This window comes from Triplophysa dalaica, chromosome 13 (assembly GCF_015846415.1).
Source record: "Triplophysa dalaica isolate WHDGS20190420 chromosome 13, ASM1584641v1, whole genome shotgun sequence".
Lineage (NCBI taxonomy): Eukaryota > Metazoa > Chordata > Actinopteri > Cypriniformes > Nemacheilidae > Triplophysa > Triplophysa dalaica.
In genome coordinates, this window is record NC_079554.1 from 21,160,011 (window position 1) to 21,184,448 (window position 24,438).

Sequence of the window (24,438 nt, forward strand, 5' to 3'; positions counted from 1 at the left end):
TTTGTGTACCTACCTAAGTGTGTCTGAATATATTTGCGAGTGTGTGTTTGTGTTTACTCAGGCACAGCGACGTTCTCCTTCGCAGATGAAATCGAAGATGACAGGTCAACATTGCTCTTTGTCAGAACATGAGAGAGCGAGAGAGTGTGTGTAAAATTTTAATCTGTAGTTATTTAGGGTATGGAGGCGTAGTGAGTTTGTCTCTGGGGTCGCGGCGGCTTATGGAAGAAAGTTGTTACGGCAAACGGATCGAAAGTAAACCTCTGTGACAGCTTCCTGCAGCAAAACGACTCGAAAAACTATCGCTCTTTCTCTCTCATTTGGGGCCTTCTGGATTATTCGCGCTTATTTTATCCATCCCATCATGCTTCAACATTCGTCATGTAACTCAGCTCTCTCCGTAGAAATCACAAGCGTCTCTTGATGACAGGAGGCTATGACACAGCTTCTGTGAGCTGTTGTGTAAAAATTAGCTCTCAAATTGTATGTTAAAGAAAGCACTACGAGATGTCTTCTTTCTTCTAAACAGCAGTGAGATTAAACAAAGAGCAAATTAAAACTATTTCTTAAATCTCATCTGTATATCAGATATTTATCCTGAGAAAAAGAGTCACAAATCTCACAAATATCTCAGAAGAACTTCAGAAGAGATGTCGATACTGAGCTCAGATTTGTCAAGTCTGCAATCAAATGTCACTTTTATTAAAGATCCCAAAATGAACTAAAACATTTATTTTTAAACGTCCCAAATCCAAATTATTTTACCTCTACAATCTATATTCATTTTACACCTCCATAGATTTCATGGATTTCAACAATGACACAATGTTTTTATTTCTTTTAAGGAATTTTAAGAGAAACATCTGAAACCAAACTGAAACTTCAATGAAACACAACCGAGAACTCCATCAAATCTCCTGAGCTATGAAAGAGCAACATCTGAGCAATAACACTTCCTCTGGGTAGATGTGATTTCGCTGGATTTGTGAATTGGATTTGGCAGAAAAAGGTGCCAAACAAAAACAAACAGAAAACTATGAAGGCTTACACTGAAAAAGATATCTGGACCACATCTACAGAAGGGTCCAGAATTTCATAGAGACTTGAGGTAAACTCGTTTACCCCAAACCATCCAGAAAAGAAACCTAGGAACGCCATAGCAACCACCTATAAATTGCACAGCAACATGCCAACAACCATTCAGAACACCTTGACCATCTGCATATGTTGCTAACTTTGCATGGCTCTTTTATTTCACCTTATAACATTTGTCTGTTTTTAAAATATAAGTTAATAAATGCATATAGGACATAGGATTATCTCACGGGTCGAAGAACAAACCTATCAAACGCTGCTGAGGATTCTGGGTAATCTCTAATTAGATTCGCCCAATTAGCAGCTGTTCAGAGCGGGAAACAGGTGCAAAGCGGGAGGAGAGAGAGAGTCCAGAAAAGATGGAAAGAGGGTTTGAGAGAGAATAAAGGAAAGAGAGGAAGAGGTTCTGGGAGGATTTCAAACACGAGCTCCAGCGGGAGGGAGACGATTCAAAGAAACCTGAGATAACAGAAATGCAAATGACAAAACACTCACACAGACCACAGTCAACATGACGTGCAGACACACACTCAACACACACAAATGGATTCGTAGGCATTCTAGACGTTCAGTTGATAATGTAAAAATGCGATTTATAAATCGATGTATGTCAGTATTCATATTTCCAATAATCTCACATATAAAAGAAATTATTACATTTTTTATTTTTGCTATTTTACAAAAGTATTCAGACATTAAAAGCAAATCAATGGATTGAAAAAAAATCAAACCAAGTGCCATTTCATAAAACATAGCACAAGCACAAGCTAAATATTTGATTAAAAAAAATGTATAAAGTTTGAAATGAATCACCATATAAGGAAATACAGTTCAAAATAATGATGAACTACACCTGTGGTTTCTCTACTAGGACACCTGTGTGAATTTGGGATAAAAACGGCATACAGTAAGTTAAACATACTTAAAAAACGTTTTAAAAAACAAAGTTAACAGTAAAAAAATCTAAATAACATTTATACATTTTGAAATGTTGCCGGAGAGGCCATATGTCACTGCATGTATTTACTGTATTTATGTTCCTACAACACAATGTAAAGCTACTTGAATATTAAAATACTGTAGGGGGGCAGAAAAAGGGTAAAGAGGGATAAAGATGGTAAAAGTGAAAAACAGACGGACTGAAAAAAGACAGCGCAGGACGACAGCAGGTATCAGGTGGGGGGGAAATTATCCTCCATTCCATAATTGAGGCCCCCGGAGTGTGTCCATCCCAATATGTGTGTGTGCGTGTGTGTGCCCTCTGCTCTTCGCCTGAGGCAGTGGCTGACCCCGCCCACCCTGGCCACACCCCCTCATTAAAACACTAATCCTTCTATAACACCACATGCTCTCCTCACAACACACACACACACATTCATAGTTCAGTGGATATGAGTTATGAATGTTATAAACAGCACACACCTCGACCAATCGGATCACATCTAACAGAATAATAGCATCACTGAATACAACACACACACTTTGATGACTGTCTGTGAAACAAAATAAAAATAAAATAGTCACAGTAAATTAAAACTGTCTCATTATATGATCCACGAGAAGTATTTAAATGTGTACATCTAAAAGTTTAAAACAGAAAAGATTTAAAACATAATTTTGTAAAAAAAAATATGATAAAATTTTAAAATATATTGTTATATATCTCAACCAATTTCATAGCTAAATGTAAGCATTAAAATCATAATGCTAGATAAAATAAACATTTTAATGAAATTTATAATGTAATGAATTTGTAAAGAATGAACTTATTTCAGACGTTTGTATAAGTGTGCACTTACTGTACTTAAACAAACATTGTTACACGTACTTTGCCTATGCAACCCCATTTTTACTATTCCAATAAAGCTACTTGAATCTTGAAGAGAGAGAGGGAGAGACCTACAAGATTCAAACAGAGGTCGAGCGAATCAATTACACACAACAATAACCAGCATCAGATTGTCATTGTCTCCTAAATGAATTGTGTGCGTGTGTGTTTGTACTCGTGGATATCGCTATAGTTCTCTTAGCTTTAATATTCTTGCTGGCAGGCATATGCCACAGCTCCTCATCGCCATATATATTAATAGCTTTATCTCCCTGACCGAACAGCCGAATAAAACACAAATGGAAGAATCCTCATGCATATAAAACACACACACACACAGGAGCAAATGCCAGTCAAGGTTATTGGCCTCATTTCCTATTTTCTCCTCTAGATGGAAATTCAAATATCTGTTTACAATAATACCTTGAAATTTGATGCAAACTGCGGCAAACTCGATCAGCATGTGAGGTTGTTACGGCAAAAACCTGTGAGATTTGAGAGACGGTGACCTGACAAGCAACACGAAACTCAGAAAAGCTAAAGCATTAAACTGTGTGGCTTGTTTAGGGAAGATGTGCCATAGACCACTTCGCAAGGTGTAAAGACTGGTCCAGAAGTACTTCCGGTTTCATTATAATCTTTTGTATTTTTAAATCTTACATGTAAGTATTAGTATAATATTTTGATTTGGTTATAAATGTTCTGTTAGATTTTTGTTCAAACGTTTGTGTAGTGTTAAAAAAACAGAAGCAGGAAGAATTTCTGGACCAGCGTTGAATTTGTCTCATGCTGCCTTTGCGTGCTCTCGGAATTATCAGAAATATGAGTTTCTGAGGTGAAAATTGCACATGATGTCGCTTTTCCCACCGGGATGTTGGGAAATAATTTTGACACCCAAGTTCCCGAGATGGGAGGTCCTTACACAATCAACATGGTAGATGGGAGAAGGATTTCTGCTGTGACAAGTGTTGGGTAAGTTACTCCGAAAAAGTAATGAATTACTAGTTACTTATTACATATCCAACCGTGTAATTAGATTACTGTACAAATGACTCTCTCCAATAATATTTAATTACTTATTATTAATTACTTCAACCTTGATTAGTTAAGTGATTCAAGGATAGACATGAAAAGGCTCTTTTAATTCGTTCAAATAAATAATATAAAACTACATAAAGTAGTTGACTAAAGTATTAAAGCACAATTTTTTTTTTTTTGACATTTTATGTCAGTTCCACTATTTCACACACATATATTACACAAAGTATTTATTTTAATTACATCTGAAGTAACTAAGTAAATTACAGAAAAAATAAGAGGGGAAAGTAATTAAATTACAGTAACTAATTACTTAGTAACCAGTTACACCCAACATTGGCTGTGACAGATATGATTTATTCGTTTTCCCACACCAGCTTCATTGCCTTATCTTGTCATTAAATTGGTACGTATTTACATATATGAGTAACCATTTGAAGCATCCTGTATGTTTTATACACTGCGAAAACATGTATGCATGTACTTCACCAATATTGCAGAAAACTATACAGTAGAATGTACGGTTGAAAACTATTACCATATATCATTTTCTCAAGAATATGGCGTCTTCCATTCTTTCCAACAATAAAGCACCTGAACACAATCAGCTCGGAATCATGACTGAAAGACAGAAGTGGGAATTACCAAATTTCCGAGAGCATGTGAAGTCAGCATCAGCCTCAGACGTCACGCCCAGAGACCGTTGGCTGAACGTCTGATTCAAACGGCACACTGATACAATCTGATTGGTTGAATTTTACAGGATTTCCGGGAGACGTCCGTGTCGCATATTTGAACGGTCCGCATGGAAACAACACAAAAAAGCTGTTGTGTATACCCGATCGACTAAACGTGTGCGATGTTGATGGCATAAGAGCCGTTGCTGTTAACTTTTAACACGTTCGTGAAGGAACGACGGTCTATTACTGTTACACGCTTCTAAACCAGAACACGTCTACGCGACTGTCACAACTCTGTTTTCAACGGCTCTGCTCTAAACATGATGCTGCACAAAACAAAACGTTGCTTTACCTGTCAGTCATATGTCCTCTTGTGTGGGCCTTGACCAATGAAAGCGAAAAAAGTTCACAGAACTTTGATTATTAAGGTACACGAGACTGGCGTTGAATCCGCGTTGTAGACATTTTCCGAAGAGGTCTATAAAATTTGTAAGTAGAAGAATTTGGACTGCTGGATGAAAATAATCCAGCCCCATTACATTGAAGGAGACTTGATGTCAGTTTGTCTTCATTTAAAGCACAATAAGATATTCTATATTTCAAACAGAGATGGCAACAGAGAGGCAACAATTACGGATTGTAATTTTAGGAGAACACCAAATCTAAAATGACAAGAAAATTAAGAGTTTGGTTAAAAATAAGATTTTTCAAAAATCATGTTTTTTACTGTGCATTCCAATTATCATCAATCAAACTGTAGTTTGATTTTGCCATAATAACTATAAAAAATACCGCTAAGTAACGCAATAAAAACATGATAACATTCAGATTTTCTTTTAAAACTGAGTGATCTCATTTTGAAACCAAACAATAGAAATACAGATTTATTGATAAACTTAACTACAAACCAAACCATAAAATCTATATTAGTGAGAAAACTCGTCTCTCACAACACACAGACATTCATAGTTCATAGGATCTATGAAGAAGAAAGACAAGTCATGTTCTCTGTAGTGCAGAGATACACACGTCCTTGTTTATTTGGGTGCTGTAGATGTGTGTGTATGTGTGTGTATCTGGTCAGACAGTATTTCGTATCCCACAGTGCATCTGTCTTTGTTCTGTTGCCCTACTGCAGTGCTGCCCATCACAGCACTTCATCTCATTTACAGTCTGCAAAACAATCCAAACACATCATTTACAGAAGAGACAATCCTCTTCACCTACAGGCTCTCTTAAACACTGCATGAATCACAAATAAGACCTCACTTGTTTCTACTACACACTGAAAAATGATCATGTGCTTTAGAAGATTACAAAAATAAATTATTAAAATATACTCAATATAATTATATTTCTGTTTTAAACAAAAAAAATATATTAAAATCACACAAATCTTGTGAATAAAATCTACTAATGTGGTTGTTAAGATTTAAATGATGTTGTTTGGGTAATTTTAATTGAACAAATTATTAAGTAAATCCAACACAATTTTATTATGTTAAACTCATTTAAATTGTTCAAATTAAATTTGCTTATTTATTTGTGTTATCATGTTTGTAGATATAATTACCTTGGTAGTTGATCTGTAGTTCCCAGCATGCTTTGTGTCTGACTGCATTGGAGATTAATTTTCAAGATTTACTTTCATTTTAAGTGGTTTTAAGTAAAAAGGAAGACGATTTTGTGTCTTTTTGTTGATTGACCTTTGGGATTTAGGAGAGTTTTAGTATTATTTTTAAGTTTGGGTTTTTTAAGTGATTATTGCTGTTCAGAAGAGCGGTTCTTCAGTCTAGGCTGAGGTAGGCACGATAATAGTCATGAAGTGTGTTATTTCACTTATTGAGCAGTAACTGTGCTAATGCCAGTGAAGAGACCACCAGTCTCATCTTACTTGACCATCTATGTTGTAGAAAATTTATATATTTCAATAAAAATGATCTGTGAAGTAAGACACATGTTTTTGTTTACTTTAAGTAACATTTACTTAATATTTTAATCAAACAAAATGTATTTAATAAGTAAGATTAACTTTATCCTGATAAGTAAATTGTACTTGAATTATAGCAGCAAATTGTTAAGAGGATTTTATTAAGTAAATTCTACAAGTAATTTTTTTAGTGCACTGCAGATTCAATGGGGATCTGCTAATAGAAAGAACTCACATTTCTTCACTTCTTATAAATAGCCTGACATACCCAAAATCTGAGCTAGGTTTTATTCATTTTGCAACTAAATATTATATCACTTATTGGCCTAAATTTATTTTAACGTCTCGCAAAACCAAACTGATACTTCAACAAAACATAAATAAAACTCTTTAAATCTCAAGAGTCAAATTTTAATTGGACCATTTCTCAATAAAAGACCAAACGATATGAATACTGTATAGTTTTTTATTTTTCCACCGTTGATACTCAAGCAACACGTCACTAACGAGCAGTGTTGGGAGTGTTGGGTGTAACTAGTTACAAAGTAATTAGTTACTTTAATTTAATTAAGGGATTACTCAATCATTTGTGTAATTTGATTAAAGTTACTCCAGATGTAATTAAACTAAATACTTTTTGTAATATATGTTTGTGTAATAGTGGAATTGACATAGAAATTTAAAGTCTAACTTCAAAACTAGTGCTTTGATGTTTAATTCTCACATTTGTAGTAATACTTTGGTCAGTTAATAATACTATTTTATGTAGTAAACTATTATTTATTTGAATGAATTAAAAGAGCTGTTTCATGTCTTTTCCTGCATCACTTAACTAATCAAGGTTGATATAGGATATAGAAAGTAATTAGTAATAAAATACTTATTTATATTATTTAGAGAGTCATTTGTGCAGTAATCTAATTACACTGTTGAATATGTAACTAGTAATTCATTACTTTTTCAGAGTAACTTGCCCAACACTGCTAAGAAGTAACGACTCCATTAAGTCTCCTGAGCAAAAGTTTATCCTGAGAAATACAACGTTCCACTGGGACACTACTGATCATTTCCACCCCGCTCAAATCTCATCTCACCCCTTCTCATTTGGTCTCATCTCATCTCCCGTTCCTCTCTGAAGTGTTAGATGAAGGCATTTGTCTAGAGGGCGGGTGAGGTACAGCCCGGTGTGCGCGCGCGTGTGTACGAGTCAGTCACAGAGATCACTTCCCAGGAATTCTGACAGGTACAGACGCTCCGTCCGGCTTTAAAGGGAATTCCAAACGAGCCTCTGACAGGAGGCCTATTCCATCTCCGAGCGTGCATGTGTGTGTGTGTGTGTGTTGGGTTTGCACACGACTGTGAACGGAGGGGGAACCTGGAGGGCAACACAAATACTGACAGCTACATCAACCAATCAAATCAGACCCCCCCAGATCCACGCAGCCAACCCGTGAGCGGGACATTCGACAAAGGCCCGCCTCCCCGCTGATTTATGCAAATGAGTATAATGATTAATCCACTGATGTATGCTGGGTAACTGCGGTGTAAATTGGCTCCCTGTCAGCACAAGCTCAGACGGATCTCACACACACACGGTCGCCCCATGACACACCATCAAGGCCCTTCCGATCAACAAGAAACAATGGAGAAAGCGGTAATTGGAGCCCAGCGCTGTGTGATAGACAGGCAGATATAGACCGTGCCCGTGAGTTAGTCGGGGATGTAACCCGGGCCGTGTGTGTGCGTGTGTTTGTCTCTTCAATGCACGCGCAGCATTCTCCGCCTCACAGAACGCTTTTAACACGGAGCGAAAAATGACAGAGCTGTCACAGGAGGAGGGAGAGAAAAACGTGTAAACGCGTACGCAGCAAAACAACAGTTAGCCGAGACGTGAGATCTGAGCGCGGAGACGAACATGCAGTTGCTTACATTCACGTGTGAGCCGTGCTGTGGTGTGTGCTTTTAATGACAGATATTACACGAGAGTCGTGACAGGCCGAAGATCTTATATTCTGTCAAGGATTGAGGGTGTGGGTTCGATTCCCGGACACGTACTAGAGCTGCAAAATATGAGGAAAGATGCAATATGCAAAAATGTACTAAACTGTTATTAAAAGCCATAAAAGAACCATTTTTAGCTCTGTAAAGAATCATTTACTTTCTTACATTAGAACCTTTTACCACTACAAAACAAAAGTGAAACAAAACGGTTTTATGGAACCATTCGGTTCTTCAATGGCATCATGAAGCAACGTTTTAAAAGAGTGTAAATAAGGCAATATCCAATAAAATAATGCTGGTTGGTAAAAGGCATAATTAAAATATTTACAAGCCAAAAATTGTGTGAACAACAGACGTTTTGGTAAAAATGTTAATGGTAAAATGTGTCTTTTCTGAGTCACCTCGGAGAATTACAAAAAGTGATCGCCTTCTAAACAGGTTTGCTGTATACCATTTAAAGTCTGCTATTGGTCACAAACAGAAAGCCCCGCCCCCTCCCTTTACAGTCTACCTCACTGTCGTTTTGAAAAATGCAACAAAAAAGGCCCTGAACGCTTTGAGGGCCTATCTTAAACGCATATCTTAAAATCTATAAGTCATTATACGAATGATACTTTCAAGCCACAGCTGTATGACAGAAACCACTTAATGTAATATGAGTATTTATTTTAAACAAAATGCAAGTATATGGCCCGATTCACATTTTGCATGTAAATCCGCGCGGAAAATTCTTTCGGCAATCCGAAAAGTTGAACTTTTCCATCTTGATCTGCCTAGAAAAATGTGTGTGCCGCGACCGTCTTGCTCCCTATTTGCCCGCGGCTGCATTTAAAATAAGGAATATGCACGCTGAAAAGAAGCGAAATGTGAATCAGGCCTAACTGTCCGTGGTAAGATGATAGTCGCCGCATTTGAAGAGATAGAAAACTGCCTTCATGAGTGAGTCCAAAAGCCCACTTGACTCAATTTTTAAAAGCTTTCCAGAGTAAAACAGTTTGCAACTCTTCCGGCCTTACTTGCATCCACGACGACCGGGCTGGGCTTCAAACCGACATGGGAGACGGGCAAATAGCATTTGTCGAAGGATTACCAACAGTTTGTTTGCAATCGCAAACAAGTCCCCTCAGTCTGTTTGACTTCCGAACGTGACACATTGAGCTGTTCTTGCCCACGGAGATCTCCAAATGGCCATCCGCGCCCTTCTCCCACATATATACCGCATATAGAGAATCTCACATAAAAATACACTTTTAAATATATATTTATGGGAATATGTATTTTTGAAACTCCTGGGGAGTGTTTTGCCTTTTTCTTCCTTCATCCATCAGCTTACTATCATGTGCCATGAACGTCTCTCTGAAGGGTGAGATGGAAACACACCAGGCGGCGTCATGAATAATCAGGAGATATGTCCTCTCATTGGAACAGAAAACACAGCCTCATGAATAATTATGAGACATCTACGCGTCATCAATGTACTATTTTAAACCCGGAAGGCAGAAACATAAAAAAAAAGCTGAAAATTACTAGTTTTCTCACTGTTATAACTCACAGTTGCTGACATTGTTTTCAATGATGTGCAACACAACAATCTCTGTTAACATCTAAACAAACGTTGTTTAGTGTTTCGTGACGCTTTAAAGACAAGAAAAATATTAGCGAATTATCAGACCGAGATGAATTCTATGTAATGTAATGCTTATATGAGCAGGTCGAGGAACACACATGCTGTCACTCTCAATGTTTAACAAAGTTCTGCAGAGAACAGAGACAGAACCTGAACACACACTCACACTCAGCGCTACGAGGCCGCTAGCAGTGCGCTCATGTTGGATTAACCACAGGATTTGTTCCCTATAGCTGAAGTCAAATAGAGTCTTCTTGTAACACAGATTAGAGATGAATTGACTCACACACACACATTTACACACAGCAAAGCTTTTACACAACACTTCTGTAAACAAGAATTTAACACTACAGTATGTAACCGAAATTAAAAGTAATTTTCAGGTTTCAGCTTAGCATCACTGGGAACACATTACAATTCGGTTGGTTGTATTTGTTAACATTAGTATTAGCTACAACAACATTAAATACTGTGGTAGTTTAACACTAAAACATGTTTAAAATCAAAAGTTGTATTTGTTAATTAGTTAACGCTCAGTGAACCAAGAGGAATACTTGTATTAGCATTGACAAAGACTAATAAATCTGACCGAAACCAGTCTTATGGTTAAATTTTTTACATCATCTGAAAGATGAATAAATAAGCTTTCTATTGGTTGTCACAATATCACAATACCTGGCGGAGATACAACAGTTTAAAACTCTGGAATCTGAGGGTGCAAAAATATCGAAATATTTAGAAAATCGCCTTTAAAGTTGTTAATCAGAGGCACTGTAGCATACCGCTCACAAAAATAAAGTTTTTATATATTTATGGTTTGAAACGTACAAAATATCATCAAGGAACATAATCTTTTCTTAAAATCGTAATGATATTGGGCATAAAAGAACAATCAATAATTTTTATGAATTTCTTAATGACTTGTTTTGTGATCCAAGGTCATAAATGTAAAAAATTGATACTGCTCATTGTAGGTTTGTGTAAGCTAACACAACCTTATATATAAAGTGTAATCAGTATCAAATCACTGCGTAAAGCGCCAGTCGTGAGAAAAGTTTGTGTGGGGTCACGAATAATTATGAGATGGTAGTTATGATAGGTTAACGCCGTGCATGAATAATTAAGCTCATGAATAATTATGCAACACTACAGACACACATCTAGGTCACATTCAGGGACTCACTGCCGATTTCAATCATATGGATTATGTAAATTGCAAAATTACCATAAAAATGGTAAATTACCATATGCGTTGAATATATATTTTGAAAAGCTTAAAAAAGGGCGTTTTTTTATTGATGCAGTGGTCAACAGGTTTGTTTCAGAACTCAGAATATTGGATATCTAGGAGTGTATTAAAAACGGTTTAAAATGAAACATTGAAAAGCATAAATGTTAAAAATAAAGGTGCTAAAAAGGGGACCTTTAAAAACAGAAATCACTTGAGAATAACGGTGTGATGATGTACCGGTGCGAACCGTGTGACAGTCACAGCTTTGAGGAATATTTGCAAGGACAGAAACACAAATGTGGCCGTAGCCTCTGCTGTCTGACCTGTTGTGCGGTTTCGGTTGGTTCCTGTGGCTCGGTTGCGCGCCTGCCATTCCAAACTCTCCTCTGGAACAACGCATTCCGTTTGAAGTGCTGATCCCAGCTTCACCTGCGAGATCAATACCCTCTCATTCAAAGCCAGATCGGCTTCATACACCAGCAGATCTTTATTAATTTATAGAAACTTCTTGAAACTTTCTCTAAAGGGAAGCTGGAAAAAAACAAAAAGGCACAGAAGCAGAAAAAGAGACACGGGTGCGGTGAGGGTGATTAACTCAGTGATGCCTTTGACTGACCCGCTGAAGTTGCGTGCAGGAGTCTGTGAATATTTAAATAAGGCCTGTTTATGATGGGATGCGTGTTTGAAGTGTGACTGTGATGATTTGGGTTGTAAACTCCGTAGTTTTTTAGGATGCGTTGCAGGTATTTACAGGTATGAGTGTATTGTTGATATTATACAAGATTGTTTTTTATCCACCAAATAAAATGGAAGTAAAAATTAAAAAGCAAACATTCAAAGGTTTCAGTGCAGAAGGAAATGGAGCGGGATAGTGTAGGTGAATGTAATCAAGTGAGAGATTTATTCCTCACCGGTTTGTAAAGAGTCCACTCCAGGTATTCCTTTTCTTTATGAGCCAACCTGAAACAAGACACACAAAGACACTTTCATTAAAAAAACCTTGATTAAAGCACAATTATAGTCTCTATATTTATTTTGAAGATTTAAAGAAGTTGCCAAAGTTACTGGGACGCAAATGATAATAATAAAGATATCTCATCTGTGATTTTTCTTCATTATATATATACTTGAATGTTTAATATAAGGAACAACTTGTTCTGCAACAAACTGTGGAAAATACAATTTCTTCCTAAAAAAATTAAATAGAATGACTGAAACTAACTGCTGAACTTTCACTGGTGGCCCAAACTGTGCTTTATTCTGACCCAGGTTTAAACCGTTATTTCTAACCCTGTTTGGAAGTTTTCAAGGCCTCTGTGAACGTCTGAACGTCTATAATGTGTGCAGAAAAAAGTGTAACTGTGAGAAACAGAGCGAGAGAGTGAAAGAGAAAGAGAGAGAGAGAGAGAGAGAGAGAGAGAGAGAACCCAGCGCATGCAGCGTTGGAGATCTTAATTTCTTTGTTGTCAGATTTGATGATTTTAGAGAAATTACCATCCCTGCATTCAAAGGAAATCTACCTCACACTTCCATGGCCTGCGGCACGAAGGTTTATATTTATTTTTAATTATATCAGTTTATCAGGAGGCGTAACATCACAGCCACATCTGATTTTATCTTCTCTCTTTCACACCTGAGGGAATATTAATACAAACAGCCACTCAGGCCTCTGATCACACACACACACTTTTATTTCATCATCCCTGTCGTTTTGGCAAATAAATACAAACCGCGAGATCTGCGTTTATATTCAGAGCTTATAAGACGCGCTGATAAACAAAACAGCACAAACACACACTGAAAGAGAAGCAGAAACTCTAAAGCAAATCACTCTGTGTGTGTGTTTGCCAGAAAAAAACGGAGATCTCTTCAATGTCTTAACTGTAGTTTCTCCTACAAAGCAATAAAGTTTAATGAAGTGCAAATAGTAAATACATGCTCAGATTTATCTACTGAGAAAATGAATCACAACCTGCAATGTCACAATTTTAGGACATGTCTCAAACTGTGCTTAGATCTGCAAACAAATATAAATTTAAAACAAACATTTTCTGAAATTTCCATAATCAAATAAGCATTTAATGACAGGCTACCCATACATAATTTAATAGCACTAAACTCTTATCACATATCAAGATTTTGTATTCCCTTAAAGAGAAATCAGATCTCGAAGTCTTTCTCTATATATTCTGTATTCCGGATGGTCACAACACCCACAATCCCTTGCTGCTGAGGTTCCCTGTGAAGATGATTTTCCCAGGTAAGATGAAGGTGACCTCTGTGTCAAACACACACATGCTTTATATCAAAATAACATATGCACGCACACACAGAGAAAGTCTCTTTTCAACGTACGATATACCACTGCATTCACATGCCAACTGCGTCTCACAGACTTCTCCATTCACCTTCTTTCTCACCTTGGCAAAGACCATCAACATCCGGTCATTCTGCAAAACTGGTCTCATATGTGACCATCATTTAGAAATGACTATAATAATATAGAATGACTGATATACTTTAACTTCTTGGTTTATAAGCAAATCTTACTTATGACTCGTTACACAAGCAGTGTCCAAAAACAGTATGTGGGCCGCATTTCGTACTTCTAGTATTATGATAGGAGCAAAAAAGTGATCTAGTTTTGTTTAGCGTCAGTCTAACCTGACCATGGTTGTTTTAGTTTACTTTGAAATCAAAACAAATATTAAAACAGAAATTAAACGAACATTAGAAATGTTATATCAGCAATAAACTGAAATATATTTAAGATATGGGAAAAAACTATTAAAGTGATAGTTCACCCAAACATGAAAATTCTGTCATCATTTACTCAAAGGAAGATATTTGGAAGAATGTCAGTAACCAAACAGATCTCATCCCCCATTGACTGCAATGGTACATAGTGGGGGGTGAGAATTATTTGGTTCATGACATTCTTCCAAATATCTTCCCATGATGTTTAGCAGAACAAAGAAATTTGCACAGGTTTGGAACAACCCGAGGGCGAGTAAATGATGACAGAATTTTCATTTTGGGGTGAACCGTCGCTAAAACTGTACATAAATACAAAAATAAGCAAGTAAATAACAACATGTCGAAAGCCCATAAAAAAAATGCATAAAAAATAAAAAATATAAAAATGAAACTATCATGAAATGTAACTCTGAACCACTCCAAGTAATTCTGAAAATTTAAGGATTTTTTCCCCCTTTATTTTCAGGCCACATATTTTATTTATTTCTTTAAAAAGAAATAAAACAGCAGTTTTAAGGGGAAGTTAATTTTTGGGTTCAAAACAACTACTGGGCACTGAGTGGAGTTTAAAAGTCTGAGACCACCACTGAAAATGCCAATTTTTCACTTTTTTAATTTAGATTAGAATAATGCACAGACTCGGAGGACATAATCAGAATTCTATTTGTGATAACTGACCTTCCATATCTCCTATTCATTCATTATTTATAAAACCCTAAAATGTTATTTCCAGCTATTCACTGTGGTCTCAGGGCTTTTGTTTAATGTCAAACTACGATAATTATTTTCTTCTTCTGTCATTTTTTGATGTTCGGCTAAAGGTGTTTTGGGAAGAATGCAACAGGGTGGGACGATCAGCGAGACTAGACGCAAGCCTGATTCTGTGGTAGACACTGATGCAAATCTTGGTAGACATCAATTAAATGGCTAAAATTCACCTTTAAAGCCCCAGCGTCAGACTCTTGAAAGTTCTTTCAGCTCAGACCAATCCTCCCAGTATGCCGAGTCTACGGGTTTGCTATTCCGCACGTCGCTGTGACCCGGCGTCGACACTTCTTGGCTTTTTCTTGGTTTTACCCCGCGGCGCTTTTCCGGGGTGGGGTGGAGGGGCAAAGAGCGTGAACCGGCGTGTGTGCGCTTGTCTGTGGGGAGACTGGGTGACATTTAGAAGCTGCTTGGGGTTTTGTCCCGTTAATATCTAAACTAATTAGCCTCAAAACGCAGCGGTGTGGAATCGCTACCCAGCCTAGCGGCTAAAGCACTTCCGCTCAGACCGGAGCAGCCGAGCTCTCGAACCACAGTCCACACACACCGTTGTGTGAGTGTGTGTGTGTGCACTTGCTTAAATTACAAATGTCACATAGTGATCGTAATTATAACTTCTCAGCTGCTATATCAGTCAAAACGCTGACACTCTCTGCCTGTCTCTCTCTCTCTCTATCTCTCTCTCTTCTGTCTGTCTGCGCTGTGGTGAGGAACGATTGTCATGATGTTTTGACAGGCTGGTCAGAGCTGCAGTCCCTGCGGTTTCACAATTATGCAGCAGAGCTCTGCTCACACCCCACTGCCAACAGATACAGGGCAGGAATCTCAATGCGGCCCACCGCACGAATGCACACACACACATACAGGGTCTTCTCCACCCCGTGGTCTCCATTCCCTTTTTCAATGTTCTCATCTGCCTTCTATTGTTTCTCTTATAATTATCATGACTTATTATCAGCCAATACCGATGACATTCAAAATGACCATTCATCGTGCGATACAGATATGGCCGATAATATATTGTGCATCCCTAGAAACCAGCAAAAATCCCCAGAAGCACGCCATCGCTCGCTGCTTCACACTTTTTTGGGAATTACCCACTGAAGTTTGGTATCTATGTAAACTAAGAATTTTAGCTTTCGGGTTCATCTACTCTCCACAAGTCATTACACTGGTAAGTCAACATTGAGCATTAATACAAACCTGTTTCTTTATAGCAGCAGAGAAATTCTCTGAATAACTTAAAGTTTAGATTTTTGCAACCTCAGATTCCAAAGTTTTAAATAATTGGGGATATTATAATTTGCAATTATTGCAAATAAATGCAAATATTGTTTTATCCTAACAAACATTTTAGTCTCATCCTGAGATGTCACGCCCACAAAACGATGGCTAAACATCTGATGCATAAGGCACACTTTTCTGGAAACATTTCAGCCGTCAGTCTTCTGATTGGTTGAGTTTCACAGGATTTCCAGGAGAAGTGCATGTCGCGTTCTTTAATGGTTTTCCCGGAAACAACAGGAAGTCATCTGATCTAGGTAAGCTGTCGTGTTTACAACGGTTGCAATAAAAATTCATCGAAATGGACTAAACGCTTAATTCTTAAAAGTATGCCAGGTTCATGGCATAAACTTATAATCATTGTTGTTGCTGATAACTTTTGACACGTTCGTGAATGTATACCTGTCCGTTACTGCGGGGACATTTCCACACCTCTTGACAGTTGGTACAAAACAAAATGTGATTGGTTGCTTTACCTGTCAGTCACATGGCCTCTCGGGTGGTCTTTGGCCAAAGAAAGCAGCGAAAGCTTCCAGACCTCCAGTATGAAGACTCAACAAACCATATATCAATAGAAATCTTATTTATTCAGCTTACCTATATCTATATATATACCTGCTGATTACTTGTTGAATAAACTCATATTTAACAGGTTTTGATAATAAGCATTTCTTCCGAAGTTAATGGTCATCAACAATCATTCAATTATAATACAAACGATAAATAAAATTCAAATCAAGAAAATAATGATATAAAAGAGAATGTGCCAACAAACACAACAACATTATCACTAAAAGATTATAAATGGACGACTGAATTTATCAATGTAATTCACATAAATGATTCATGCTGTGATGCATGCTGGGAAATCAAGGTTTGTGAACGAGATCTCAGTTCCCTTGACTTAGTTTAAAGTTTAGCTAAACAGATTTCCTATGTTTCATAACAGGTTCAGCCAACACGAATAATACAGTAATCCCAACAAATGAGGGTTATAATCCACAAACAGTACCAAATCTACCAAGAGTTACAACAATTTAAACACATCATCTGTCAGATTTACTACAGTGTTTATGACAGTGTTGTTCTGCCATAATCTCTCATTTCTTTACTGGTTGGCAAACAGTCTCTCTAGTCAATAAAATAATGATAATTTTGCCAAGCAGGACAACATCAGGTCAATTCCATGAAAATGTCAACCTTACCACGAAAGAATTTAGTTTTTATCAGCGATTTTTACTATGGTAACAGCACAGATATTAACATTTGGTGGTTCGAATACCCATGTGAAATCTCTCTTCAAATTTGTAAAGCATTTGATTTATTTTCAGTGCATGATTTTTCATAGTCATGTAAGTGCCATTTTCAGGATTGTCACATCCATAACGCTACATATTCCTCATAAATGGACACATTAAAATGAATATAAAGTAACTATTTTATGTTCTATAAAGAGGAATCTCTTCTCCATTCATTGGGTATTATTGCTTCAAGATTGTGCAATTTATTTTACAGAAATCCTACAAAGTTTATCGTCTCCCAAAAACCGCATCCTTTTTTTGTCACATCCGTAACGCATGTTTATTTCTATGATTTTTTTATGTTTAGACTCTCTCAACAAGGGTGCAGTAAAATATAAACAGATGCTTCAATATAATCATAACAAATTCATTCTCTGAGCATTTTTATGCCACGTCCATAACGCAAAATTTCCCTTTCATAACGCTAGAATCGCCCATCTGTCAAAGTAAAGCAAGTCTCAACAACACTACCCGATCTTATAACACCATCCATTAAATACCCTTTATATCATAAAATATAAACCCTTAATAAGAATTTTGTTGACACATGCCCACCTAACCCATCCCTAATACTCCTAAAGAGAAAAAAATTAAATCATGTTCTTTGCCAGTAACAGTTGTTTAATGACCAACAAGGATGGTGATCCAGAAATGTGTCCAACTTTGAACTTAAAGGTATAGTTCACTTAAAAATTAGAATTCTACAATTATTTCCTCACTCTCATGACTTTCTGCAAAAACAAAACACTAGGTAACCAAACAACGTTGAACCCCGTTGACTTCCCACAGAGTTTAGGTTGACAGAATTTTTATTTTAAGGTGAATGATCCCTTCAAGAGTCTCTGTCATCACACATCCGCTAGAAATGATCTTCGGACCATTCTACTTCAATGAAATGCAATGAAATGTCTACACGTCTGTCCTATAAAATTGTTGTGTTTTAAACTAAAGAGTCAGCGGCACTGACAAGTACTGGCAGATTTCGTAGCTCAGTTCTGTGAGGACGCTGACGTTCCTCCACACGCTGGATTAAGCATAGATGGTTATGAAGAAAGATGCCCTACGAACACAAATGTGTGTGTGTTATAGAGGGTGGGGGAAGAAAGTGAGAGCCAGCGAGAGCAGGGTAGAACCTTGCCTGAAGCGAAAGCCACTGAACAGTTAAGAACTTCCTGTTTCACTTCAGGCTACGAAGAAAACGCTAACCACACATGATTGAAAGATGCCTTTTTATCTGTCCGAAGAAAAGAGGGAGAGAAAGCGCGAGAGAGAGATGTTCTTATTTTCTCACTGTCTGTGTCAATTAGCCCAGCGTCTGTGTGTTAAGTGCAGGTGTAAATACCTCGGAAGTCTTCTGCGCTGCGCTTGCCATCAATCTGTCCGCTTTGCTTCGGGTGATTCGCGAGAGAAACAAAGAAACGCACAGGTGTGTCGGCCCACGGCAGAGAACCACAGTCAAACAGACCCCTAGGAAAGAAAAATCACACATGAGATCTCTTTAATATCTCAATTGTTTCTCTTAGACACCAAAAGATTAAATGGAATATTCGTATAGAATATAAAAGTACATTGTGTCTCAGGTGGTTTCTATGAAGAAAAAAATCAATGATACATACTGTGTGTCTCTACTTTCAGAAGAGATATACAAACTGAGCTCAGATTTACATACAATCTAGTAACTATTTTGTCTAATCTGTATGAGTTTGTGTAATCTGATTTGTATGTTTTAGTATGATTTGAGGATTAGGGGTGGGACTTTTGTCTGTTTTTGTACAATTCACCTCATATAAATTCATACAAGACACCTCATAAAATAGTTACGAAATCCTGTGAGGTCAGGCTGGATTTGCCAAGATATTGCAATCAAAAATCAAGATTACTTAAAATCTGAACACGATCAGTTTTTTCGAAGACAATGATAAAAACTATTTTAGCAACAGATTTTTAAAGCTTCTTAAGTCTCATTTGTATCTACAGCCACACATTTTTATTTCAAATAAGCATTTGCATTTCAAGATGTATTGTGATCATTCCAGTCCAGTGTCTGTCGAATTTCAACAAAATCAAACCTCAGGAGTTACAAAGTCATCCAACAGCAATGTAAAAGACTGACAGCATGACAAGACACATGAAAACTTTTATAAAAATCAAGGATTTCACATAAAATAACTTTTCCATGTTAAAACATTGCTGTATTCCTTAAAAGTGAATATGAATCTAGTTTTTGAAGTAAACAAAATACACCACATTTTTATTTCAAATTTGGGAGAAATAGTCCACAGAATGAAACTAAAACACTAATTCTACGCAAACACACACCTATAAATAATACATTTAAAAAAAACTAAAAAAACATTTTGAAATAGTCCAACATTTTTGTACGCAGCTCCCAAGCAGTTTTTATTAGATAAATCTGAGACAAAGTAAAATAAAAATGACTTAAAACTTATTCACATTGCCTTTATAACAAATAAACCCCTAGATTTGCTGTCTTTGTTGTCAGCTGCCTATAAAGGCATTGAAAAGAAGCTGAAAGCCTGTAAAATCCTTGACTTCATCCAACAATAAATGTTCTACTGCACGGTCTCTAAACAAGCAGCTGATATCTGAATTCAGACCCTTCGACATCTGTTCACTCGGATTCAGCAGGTAAATGTTTAGCTATTAGAGAAGCGCTTTGAAGTGTCAAACAGGTTAACAGGTACATTTTCAGCTTCATGAATCACTGTTTTAAAATGCACACGCACACCCACTTGCTGGTTTAAGGCTGATACTTAGAAGTGCAAATTGGCCGCGTCTGTGCTCTGATCAGCGGATTGTGGATGTGTGTTTACAGTGTGTTTCCCACTGATGCTGGATGTGACAGGGGTTTTACACGACGCCTCAAACACTGCTTAGGGACCAGTTTCAGGCGTTACATCCAACCTCTGCATCTCTCCCTCCTGGTTTTACATCATTTCACTACATCATTCTCCTTCAATTTAGTAGAACATATTGTTACTAATGCACGAAACTTCACTATTTATAAATTCACTAGACTTTCACTAGGTATAAAAGTAATGCATGTCTCGGTGAACAATATTAAAAACTATTAATACACATCGTATAAATAAGTCTCATGGGCTGGGAACAAGACAAATTAATCTCCTGAGTGGGTGGGTGTATCATAGGCCCCTCCCTATCCGACAGGGGACAGTAGGCGGAGCACATGAGGCCCCTCCCTCCTCCCATCGCTGTCAGGCTTCGTTACATGTTTTTTGTGGTGTGGTGGCAAATCCTCCCACTCGACACACTGAATCGCCCGCAGTGAGGGTGAACTTGTCATATGTGTGTGAACGCGTATGTGTGTGTGTGTGTCATGTCAGTGCCATAGGCGACTACTGCTCATGGGCCAATCTACCCAACCTGTCACTCTACATCTGTCTGCCACACACACGCGCACACAAACACATGAATTCTGCCCGAAGCATCGAGGCGGACACATGGAAAGTGGATTTTTGTATCACACTTAGCCATATTAGCAGACTCGAGGTGGGCCGCGTGTTTGAGATAAGCAAGATAAGTTACATCTATACGTGTGTATTTTTTACTGTAAAATTTTCTTTGAAATCAATAAACCTAAGGATCAGGTCAATCAAATACTATCAGCTTTGAACGTTGCTTTTAAACACCGGGCTGGCTTTAGATTATAGAATTATAACATTCATTCATATAATACAGGTGAAAATATAGGGTATAAAAAAATGATACAATGACACATTTTTTAGAAAATAGCTTGTTGGAAATAAACAAAATGGAGCTGCACAGTTTGTAAAATCAAACTATTTTTAACACAACACACATGGGGTGAGACCATTAAACATGATGCTTTTTTTACATGAACATTCAACATACTGTGTCACCAAATTACGTCTATCTAATGCAATAATAAAAAATAAAAAAATCTTATCCAAGCCTAGTTACAAATTGTTCTCAACCAAGGGTCCGGGTAAATATCAAAGATTAAATAAATAACGCTGTATTTGTTGAAATAAGTTAATGTGTCAGCTGACACGAACTAACAATAAACGGAATATTTATAGCATTTATTGCTATTTGTTGATGTTAGTTATTAATAGCAATATAATTGTTCATTGTACAGTATGTCGTGTTAGATCATTCATAATGCGATAAGTTGTGCAATTCAACTTTTGATTAAAACAATATTAGTGAATGTTATTAAAAGCAAAAGTTGGATTATCAATTTGTTGTACACTTAAAATAAAACAGACTAAAACTTCACCTTCAATCACAAACCAGAGAGCACTCATTACCAGCTGATGAGGACACGCACAACATTAATTTAAGCCGAGACTCTACCTGAGTTTAACTACTCACCGCCAGTCAATCCCAAAACTACAGCTCGACCTCATCGCCCCAGGATATATAACACACACACAGAACCGAGAGCAGCTCGTCTCACACTCCCATTAATTAACCACATTAACATACGAGCACAATGACCCAGTCAAATGACCCGGGGCGAGAGCCGTTCAACTTCATTAAATGTGAAGCCGTCACCCTGGCGGTCTCTCAAGCGGTGTGATCATCTCATTCCTTCACACCTCAATCTCTCCTGCACCACCGCTCATAAATAAACTTTCAAATACTTCCCTAACTCAGCGCTCTTTAATAACGACCTGTTAACAAACTAAAACATGCTTTGTGATACATTTCAATACATCCACATATTATTGTAAATATTGTAACCGTGCATCCCCCTGACCTTCACGTCGCACGCCTAAGGGCACTTCAAGGCACTTTAAATGGCTTTCAGAGTGAAAAGGGACAAATTAAACTCGCAGTGTCATTACACTCTGATGAAAGTGAACTCTCAGATCGACATCCATTCAACATGTGAACAAAGCCGGCTGATATCACAGCTACACCTCAAATGCCCATGAAGTATCTCAACGTGAAAAACAAGAAACTTTCACATGGTGTCATAATTGCGGCCTGCTCCAAATGCACAAAAGGTAAATCGGGCCACACAATGGGTCGGGGTTGTAAAGAGGCTAACTGTAAGATAAACACCATGACACACACACACACACACACACAGCGCTTGGGTGCTCTGCAGCGGTCACTGTTCATTTCCTGCCCCCCAGCTCTTTTCCCAGGGTTCCTTGGGGCAACCTGTCTGGCCAATTACCTGCTGAGGTGTAATGAGCTGCCAACAGCCAAACACCGAACACACACATTCCAGCGTATATCACTATCCACATGAATTATCTTCTTAATACACACACGTAAATGCAAATGTGAATTTGTTGTTTCTCAGACACTGAAAAAGAATGCACAGATAATACTTTTTCAAAGCATTTCAATGCGGTTGAGTTGAATTATTGCAGGAGAGCTGACATCTATGGAGACACACAAGAATGAATGTATAGAGATGAACGGTTGTTGTGTAGAGATTAGACCTTGAGTGTCCTGAAAGCAAATCGTATATTAACGTTTACATTCGCACACGAAAATAGTAAATCAAAATATGTGCACACACACGCAAAAATAGTTCAATATGTTCGCCGCCATTCAGGCACTCACGGCGCTGCACTTGAAACACTGGACTCATGCAAAGGCTGATGGGTAACCTCGGACAGACGGCAGGCCATTTAGCATCCAGCTCACCCAGACAACACACACACTTTCCCCCCCATACTGCTACAGTGCCTGGGGGGTTTCCACGGTGACGGTCCGTGTCAGCGTCAGGCGCTCAAATCTGCCAGTCCGCGCTACGGCCTCGCCATCTGATTGGCCGTTGCACGCTGCTATGGAAACTCAGGCGGAAGGATGGATGGGGGCAGCGATGCCAAGCAGGGTGTGCTGGTCTTTCCGGATGTCCCTGCACTCACGGGACCTCAGATGCATATGTTTATGAAATCCTTAAAAATGAGGGTCCAGAAGAACATCAAAACAGGTCATCTAGTCTTATCGACTAATGCTGAATAAACACCAGCTAGGCAAGATGCTTAAATGGCCTTTTAAGTTTGTATGCTTGCTGGTTAAGGGGACAAGTTTTTGGAAACTTATTTTTCTTGGTGACCTCATTGGTGAACTCCTTCAGAAAATGATTTGCAGGATCACAAATCATCTAACATCCGTCATGAAACATGAAATAAATTACAACAAACCCAAACAACACAACCAGGAGAGATGTGAAATTTGACATTCAAGAAAATAATTCGTCTGAATGAACTGTAGTATCAGATTTATACTCACCCGTGTCGTTCCTCAGACCGGAAATGACGCGGTCGATCGCGCACACTGACAGACTTTGTAGCTACTTTTCTGTCAATAATGATAATGTGTTGGACCGAGGAGAGAAACTTGTATATCCTGGTTACTTTTCAATTTGACTCATACTCATTACAAACGGAAATATTTAAATGGCTTGCTGTGTTTTTCCAACATCGATTTATTAATTCTGAATACCTACAGTTTGATTTTGCTGCGTTCAGGTGTCGCGCGCAGTCGTTGCAAGTGCGCCGCGCATGCGCAGATGTTTATTTCTCGCTTGATTTCCACGGAGATTTGCTGCAATTTTCTAGATTTTTGATATATAATATTTTCGTTACTTAAGATGTTGTTTTCGACTACTTAGCGATGCTCAAGGTACTTTGTAAAAATTATTACTTTATAAAAACTTTAATAATGTAATGCGTGTGCAGCGCCATCTAGTGGGGTCAGGCTCTTAATTTCGGGATTCCTTTAATCTGTGCTGCATAGATGAGCCTGTTTTCTTTTTTTAAGTTCAGTTACTGTGTTGTTTAACCTCATCTGACCATTTCATGCAAGTAATGAAGACTTGCATGAACAACCAGGTCTTTATGCACTAGAAACAAACATTTGATTTGATATT

General features: G+C 37.7%; 1 protein-coding gene across 3 annotated transcripts in view; it reads right to left on the minus strand.

The window, feature by feature from the left end:
- Nucleotides 1-24,095, minus strand: part of tfap2d (transcription factor AP-2 delta (activating enhancer binding protein 2 delta)) — a 53,695-nt gene extending 29,600 nt beyond the window's left edge. Inside the window, exons 1-5 of one of the 3 annotated variants that reach the window (XM_056763694.1) lie at nucleotides 24,016-24,095; nucleotides 23,799-23,867; nucleotides 18,880-19,004; nucleotides 12,342-12,390; nucleotides 11,754-11,859 (exon numbers count right to left, since the gene is read on the minus strand). The gene's annotated coding sequence lies outside the window, so the exon portion shown is untranslated. Of the gene's footprint in view, nucleotides 1-11,753; nucleotides 11,860-12,341; nucleotides 12,391-18,879; nucleotides 19,005-23,798 lie in introns of all 3 variants that reach the window. The other 2 variants (XM_056763695.1, XM_056763693.1) reach the window with 2 other exon arrangements.
- Nucleotides 24,096-24,438: the final 343 nt, after the last annotated feature.